Here is an 8,456-nt window from a genome sequence, read left to right as displayed (position 1 = left end):
CACGTTTGACACTTGTTTGTGTATAAACACTTTCTTTCCCGATTTCAAAAGCAATTCCCAGTATCTAAGAGTTATATGGTGGGTAACAGGGGGGTGGGAGGTGTACTGGAGGCGAGAGGGGCAGGAACCGGGTAAAATATTTAGCAAAATTGCATAAACTTTTGCAATGAAAATAAAACATAGAGCTGAGAGCCATCAAATAAGGGCATGGGAATCGGGATGGTCAGACCCCTCTATCCCCCACCCCTCCCTGCAGTAATTTGAAATCCAAGTTTTCCCAGATCATACAATCACACTTGAGCCCCCCTCCACCAACTCAAACTGTTATTGTGAAGGACCTGCTCTACACCATGACTAATTCGAAGCTGACGTCACACACCCTCTCCGGGTGAAAAAAATATGTATATGCATTAGAAATAACAAGTTATCACTCTGTTTCGATCCAAACATCTTGTGATGGCAAGAGAAACATTCTAAAAACATTCACTGGAATTCGCAGAGTAATGTTTTATTGATTCGCTACAACCAAATGAACTCTTCCAGTAAGCTCTTTCTTACCCCGCGAAAATCGTCTTTCGCGGGAAAAAGTCAAAAACGTGAATATGAATTTCATATATTCACAGCCGTTTAAAAAGTCAAAAACTTTCTCAGTTGACGATTGTCTTTGAAGTCAAGCTTTGTCTTCATTCTCAATCTCTAGATCTCTAATTATTACCTGCGAATTGCACACCGCTTATTCCACTGTCCACTTCAGAAACCATCATCCATTGTAGCTGTTTCATTGAATAATTTTTATAGCTCTCTCTCTCTCTCTCTCTCTCTCTCTCTCTCTCTCTCTCTCTCTCTCTAAAAGTTTCAGAAAGGTTTGAGTCTGCAGCCACTTGAAAACAGACCCAGTGGAGTTTTCCCGACTGCTCATATGTTATAACTTCGTGCCTTTGTTTCTCACCGGTCTCTCGTGAAGTAGTCATGACCACGTGTAGATTTCAACGGTTATCTTGCGAATATATCTGAAATCTGAAACGCTCCTTCTTTCGATCTTCGTCAAACGAACCCACTAATAGATGATGCCCACGACAAGAACCTGTAATCCGTCAACTGATGTATCCCTAACATCATTTCTGTATTTAAAGTGTCCTGCGACACTGAACACTGAGAATATTTTACGACCATTTAGTTCTTACTGAACGAACACACTGCCAACATAGAGAGCGTCCATGGTGACCAATCGCAAAGCTTGCTGTCAAAACATGACCAATCACAGAAACGTAAACAAGGCTTTTTAAAGACCAAGAAATATTGTACCAAATGACATGAATGGGAAGGTTGTAAATCGTGCAACTATTCAACCCTTCAAAGATCGAGAGCTGAAAACACCATGTAACCATAATAGTTATATTTTTCGGCATCGTCGGATTACAGAGCGACACTAATTTCCGCTTTGTATCAAGTGGATTAAATTACGAGCATTAACCGTGAAAGAGGAGAATCATCCATCCCTTCATATACTTCAGACACAGCTTTGATATAAAGCATAATGCAAACGACTATTAAGAATAATTACTTTGAAAGACGCAGTAATTAAACTAGTCGTAAGTTGCTTTTAACAGACATAAAAACAAAATGGTCGTCACAATTAATCTACACAGAAAGTATCGTAATTCTTCACGATTCCCCGATCTTCTTTCAATGGTTGATTCGGAATAAAATTGTACTTAACCTACTTCGCACAGGGCTTGTTCGAGTACTTCCCTTTTTTTCGTGTAATACATAATACCAAAGATTTGATTATTTTAGTATTCAATAAGAGAGAGCGAGAAACACAGAAAAGTAAGCTTAACTGAAATTGAAAAAATATGCTACCAAGCAGAAGGCAAAGTCGAAACGTTCCTACGTGTGCTCAGTTGTGTCTGCTGAGACCACGTCTACCGTATGGAAAAATGAGATGTAATGGGAATCATAGCCACCTGAGATAGCTTGAATTCGCCTAGCGTCGATTCAAGCTCCGTTACCATCAGTCATCGGTCTTCAAGCGATGTCACGCAACGTTGCGTGATATCAGTAAGCGTAGATGAGACACTCAATCCACCCTGCATTTAAGTCTTAAACAACGGGTTTCATTATGCGCATATTTTCTAGTTAAAAAAACACAGACATTACACTATGACTGTAAACCACCTATTAAGTATCGATTAAATTTCTCGCCCCATGAAAGCGAGTAGTATTCACATTTTGTTTACCAGTGTTGTGGCTTGTGATAAGATCATTCATTGTCACGTATTCACATTTTTTTTGTATCTGACCGGATAAATCCAGGAAGAGATAGGAAGTTCAAAGTTGAGGAATACCTGAAATGTCATATTAGAAAGTTTTAGCCAGTGAAGCTACTATATTTATGATTAACTAAAATAGTAATAAAGGTAGTGTAGAATAACACCACAATCCAGCCAGGGCCATGGTGTAGAAGTAGCCTGCTTCCTTGATGAAGACAATTGAATTACATAGGCTATAGGCTAGGTGGAAGTGGTCAGCAAGTATACACACCGGTGGCCTGATCGAGAAATTTGCACTTGATACGCAACGTCATTCAAACACTATTTAATAGATTTTGTTTATTGTTAATTTAATTCAAAATTGAAGGTAAATGATGTGAGGAAAAAAAAAAAACAAAACAAACGAACAAAAACCAATGAAAATATTTAAATGCTTGGTTTGATGCCACATTCTTTTCAGCAGCAAGTAGTGGTTCTGCAATTTAAAAGAAGTAGTAACAGCCTTTATGCTTAAAAAGTAGTTTTAATTTTTCCCTGTATCTTTCTTTTTGAGTAAATAAAATTTTAATACCCACTGTAGTCATTCGCTGAGGTTTTGATTGAGGACCGAATTGATGAGTCCACACCTACTACAACTACTAATTTGAATTGACTTCCAGTTCAGCTTACTTAAACCACCAGAAGTAAAAAAAAAACTTAGAGTGATTCAGCCTACTGAAGATTTGACAAATAGACGTCAGGATACTATTATGCTGCCGTGAGAGGGATTTTCTCCCCCACCCCCCTCTCGGAATTAACATGACATAGGTCGGAAAATTGCATCATGTAATCACTCTCTATTCTCTACAATTTTCTTCCGATGTATTCTAGGAAATATGGCTACAAATCCAATAATTTAGTAATGCTTGCCTATTTTTTCGTCCTCTTTGTTTTGGCTCGTCCTTCTCCTGCTCTTCCACCCGCTTCTCTCTTTCTGCTTACAGTGATCTGTTTGTAAAGTAGCAGAGGGTAATGATTACAACCTGTTAATGTTCACATCATTTTTAAGAAAAACATTCGTTATTGTTAAAGCCACAATTCTGTTATCTGCATCTCAGATGTATAATATGTGTCCGTAAGAGTCAAGACCAACATGGCACAGGTTACTATATAGATTAATTCGATATTTAAATTTGATTTAATCTGTTATTTTATAGTATCTTTGTGCGGCCCGTGCTGGCTAATAATCCGGCAACATACTGTTGCACACAAGAGGTACCCTGGGTGTTTGTTCTTTCTTATCGTCAAGCGGTTATAGTTACCTCGACTTCTCTTTATTCTCTCGATACGAGTCTACTCAACTCCACAGAAGAGGTAGACTGCGCTGTGGCAACTTGGTTAACAGTATTTTCCAGGGCATCCACGTCCCATTTTTTAGCCCTGTGTGGCTGCTCATGGCGATTCCTCAGCCTCATTATGAACTCTCTCTACCATACTATTTCTGAGTCTTGCAATTTCATGGCGTATTTTGGGAGGTCCATTTCAAGCTTGTCAAGATACATGCCATCGAGACTGTTCGGTTTGACAAGCTTGGGACCTCCTCTTAATATGGGCGAGATGAGACGTATCCCGCCATCAGGCCGCCAGACAGGTGAGGTGAACCACTTCTAGTAAAACAGCTTGGAGTTACCGTTGTCGTTTTGAATTTTGAAAACAGCCTGGTGGATGTGGCCTGATATTTAATTCATGGAGTTCTCCATCCACGCTTTGACCTCGAACACGAATGACAATTCCTCTACTAATACAGAAGGGGTGTATGATACTTTAATCTGGTCCTTCAATGCCTCAAACGTATGGGCATCGTTCTTGGCAAGTCTTCTTGCTACAAATGAAAACATCTGATCGATGTTTTCATGTGTATGACCAACCACTAAGAAAGATATTTTGATCTATCAAAGAGTAAAACATGTGATTTAGTTTGTTAACCCCTGTTCTGAATGAATCATAGTCAATCATGGGTTGCTGTCATTTCAATTACTAAGAGTAATATCGCCTGCAAAAAATGAAACAAAATAGTGAGCCAACTAAAGTTAAAGAGATCATCGGTCAGTAAACCATTACTTAAAGGTGGTGACGAACGTCTTTAGGAAAAGAGGAATATTTGATCCTCGTTGAACTTATTTTCAAAATTTGTATTAGGTTAAAAATGATATTAGGCTGTGACTCATCTCTATCTACAGCTGAAATTATTTTTGAGAGATAAGACGATTTTGCCTGATTTGATAACTCACCTTCTCAAAAATTTTCCTCTCGACCAATAAACTCAGAAAACTTAAGACATAACGATTTTTGTTCTCCCTCCAACAGTTGTCCATCTGGAGGTACAGGACAGGTGGTAGATACCCTTGGTAAAAGAGTACCGAAAAAATGAATTAAAAATGATCAACAAGAAGGTAGCGAGCGAAACACTGCGACGCATTGCCTTTGAAACTATAATAGTTTTAAACTTTTCTTCAATGTAATGCATTTTAATTTTGTCAACACTATAGAAGTCATTCAATTTTGAAGGACGTCTTTAATTCATCATCCAATTTGCAGTAACCCTCTTCAGTAATATATCGCTGATAACGTCCAAATGCGGTAAAAAGTCAATGTGGCGCACGCAGTGCAGCCGAGTGTGTTATGTCTTTACCACATGGTGACGTCCTCTGTAATTCATTACGAAAGAGATGCACAGCAAAACAGAATCTTTTTCTTTTACGTAGTAAGGGGCAAAACAATATGCATACTGATGTTAGGCTCTGGACAAAGGCAACTTGTGGTCCATCGGTTAAACTTACCGATCTCTTGATGCGCAACAGTCTCCAGCATGACACTAATGGTCAAATTAGAATCATGAGGGTACTCGCATAAATCAAGAATCGCATGGGCTTCTTGTTTCTGGTTGACCAGAACACCTGTGATATGCGTTTTTCATTTCCATGCACCTCCGTTTACCTGATGAGAATACGTAACAATGAAATGCAATTATGTCAAAACATCTAATTAAGAATTGATGTTCATACCTTTTAGCGTCAGCCAAATCCTTATGCAAGTACGGTGAGAGTTGTGTCAATGTGATATAGTGCAATGTTGATGTTTGTGAGGAACAACCCAACGTCTATGTTTGCTTAATGTCAATTTTTTTCGCAATGACGACCTTGTAACCGGACCATTCAAAATTCGGAAACATTGCAATATATATTTAATACATGTATATATATTTAATACATGTATATATATTTAATACATGTATATATATTTAATACATGTATATATATTTAATACATGTATATATATTTAATACATGTATATATATTTAATACAAGTACAATATATATATTTATTGTTTTTTTAGAGGGCACGGTAACGAATCTTGCAATCTGATTGGTTCTTTACCCGGTCAGTATTTTCCTATCTCTGCCCACGGGCCACAGTAACGCTTTCGTGAGTCGCCGAGTACATCCCAACTTTCGTTGTCATTTTTCATAAATATACCTCGTTTTCCGGCTGGGCAGTATTTTTAAGCAAACACGTCGGTCACTACCTCAAGCCGATAAATAACTTCTGAATCCTCTCTTTTCTCTCTATCAAATCACTTTGGTTGACAGAAAAATATTGGTTTCAGAATGAATTTGTATAAACAATAGTGTCATTACGTTGGTTGACAAGTGGCCTAAAAACCGTCTGCAATTAATTTTAATCGTTCACAAAAAGTACCCAGAAAGTTGAAACGTGAGGTATTTGGTTACAGTTCAACTGAACGATGGAACTTTCATTCATTTAATATCTGAATTTTCTCGAGCAATTTGTTCATAGTGAAAGAGCGAGCGAAGTTTCAATTTAAGTTCTACAACAAATATACGCTCCTGGTGAGTCTTTCAAATTCCGTTCAATTTGGACATTTGTACCTTAAATTGCACAACAGAAATTGAAGGAATTTTTTGAGAAAAGGCTGCATTACATTCCCTTGTGTCTCGTTGGAGTGTGCCGTTCGAATTTAGTTTTTGTGAAGGAAAGATCAGAGTTAAACACGCCATTACAGCAAACAAACGAGCAAACTCTCACAACTTCAAAATAAAAAAAATTGAATTTACTCACAATTACTTTCCTCGCCGTTTACTTAACGAACAGAGGTAAATCTTCATACATGAATGAATGGTCGATGAGAGTGAATAATACTTTCCGTTAGATCATTGACTGATTTTGAAGAAAACATTGTCGTGACAGCCCTTGCCAAACTAGTTCTGTTGTTTTTCAAATTTTCCTACGCTTTTTTTTCTTGCGTGCTCTCTAATTGACAGGTGTCAGATTGTGACAGATACTTGTAAAAATAATGTTTCAAAGTTTGTTTGGAAGCCTTTTAAATCACCTTTATTGTTACGGAAATGAAAATGTTTCGCTAAGGCATCTCTCTTTAATTTGCATCACCTCTATTTTAACTACCATTTACTCACTCAAAAATTGTTCAGTTTATGGAAGATCTTGCCGTATTTACGGCCCTTAATCATTCGGGTTCTTTCGGAAAGAATTTCGTCAAGTTTAAAAACAATAAATATGTTATTTACCGGCTAAGGGTCAGTCCGTATGGTGAAAAACTGTGACCTCGGTCACAGTTTTTCACCATACGGACCTCCCAGGCAGCAAATAACATATATATATGTACAATATATATTTAATACATGTACAAGTAGCATTGATTTTACCTTTGTACTTGTAGTAAAATGTGGCAAGTTGTGTTTTGCTTGGTCCATTCCATCAATGATAAGGGACAAGAACTATTTTGGGTTCACTCTTGCTTTAATGTTATGTTTGTAGTACTCGTTCCTTTCTGTCCTTGAGAAAATATAAAAATGATTTGATATAGATGCACCGTTCATATTTAATCATTAAGATTTTAATTCACAGGGCATGGTGTGGCATGGTCTGTTGGTGTTGTAATTAATTTTAAACAGTTTTTGTTTTATTCTGAAGCATACTAATGAGGATTTTGTGACACCTATCAAAAAATATCTAATTTCAACTTACATCTGCTGAGTAAAGTGAAGTTTCCTCGTCATTCTCAAGTGATTTCGCTGCTCTTGAACTTGCAGCTTACTCAATTATGCTTTTAACTGTTCACAAATTGTGCACTTTGTAAACCGACTTTGCTGCAAAGCGGAGAAAGCAAACAATTTTTCAAATTGTTTTATTCTTAATAAGACTACAGGACTGTAAGAGTGACTGCCATTTCAGTCACTTTGATCATCGACAATTATTCCTACCTTTGGTATATAAACATCTGGAAAGTTCACTTTCCACATTTTGTATAAGAGGTGCACGCATGAAAGTGTGGGGTTGCCCCCCATTTCCTCCTTGTACAATGTATACCCTTCATTTTTCGTCAGGCAGGACGGTAATTGCCTTGAGGAGGACTTTGGCATTTGTTCCGCATTTTTTGAGAATCCTCTGAACCACTTTAAAGTCAGGTTGAAGGCCAGAGATTTCTTTCTACTCTGCTGTGTTTCAGGCTGAGTACACTGGCTCCCTTTTTTCAATCGCTCATTTTAACTAAAAGAAATGCAAAACCATCGATAAGTCAGCTGATTAATGTTTTAATTATAAATTATAAATATAATCTCAAAGGAAACATGCCCAAGAGAGTGTAAGGATTAGTGAGCTAAAGTTCCGCTGAGGCTAATAGTAATACATTGTCCTATTCACCCCAAAGTTTGCAAGTAACAACACCGCCAATGATATACTTAACGAAAATGAATTGTAAATTGCTTACCTTGAAATGGAGAACCCGTGGATGGTACACCATGCCTTTGAAAAAACGGTTTCCAAGATGTCATTCAACCGTAGACGGCCATCACTTCTGCTGGCAATGGCGTAGTTATAACTTCGTTTCACTCTTGGATGGTCTTCGACCAAAATTCCTCCCTTTTTTTCGTAACGTACCGAACTGGAATATCTCCTATGCACTTCCTCCTACAACAACCTTGATCTATTTCACGCACTACAGAGGAGGCCTCAGTCTTTTCCTTTGCTTTCAGTAATCTCCCTGTGTCTCAAAAGTAGTAACATACGACTGATGAAATATTAAAACGTTTTGGAAAGAAATTTTTTGAAAACAAATGTTGCTCTGGAAATTTCTTTCTAACTTAAGTACTTTTGAACTATGCG

General features: G+C 37.5%; 1 pseudogene; it reads right to left on the bottom strand.

The window, feature by feature from the left end:
* Positions 1 to 3,991: 3,991 nt before the first annotated feature.
* On the bottom strand, positions 3,992 to 7,420 carry LOC136282512 (uncharacterized; annotated as a pseudogene).
* Between the last annotated feature and the right edge of the window lie 1,036 nt (positions 7,421 to 8,456).

This window comes from Pocillopora verrucosa, chromosome 7 (genome assembly GCF_036669915.1).
Source record: "Pocillopora verrucosa isolate sample1 chromosome 7, ASM3666991v2, whole genome shotgun sequence".
Classification (NCBI taxonomy): domain Eukaryota; kingdom Metazoa; phylum Cnidaria; class Anthozoa; order Scleractinia; family Pocilloporidae; genus Pocillopora; species Pocillopora verrucosa.
Note: the sequence above shows the minus strand (reverse complement) of the source record. Positions and strands in the feature narration are given on the sequence as shown.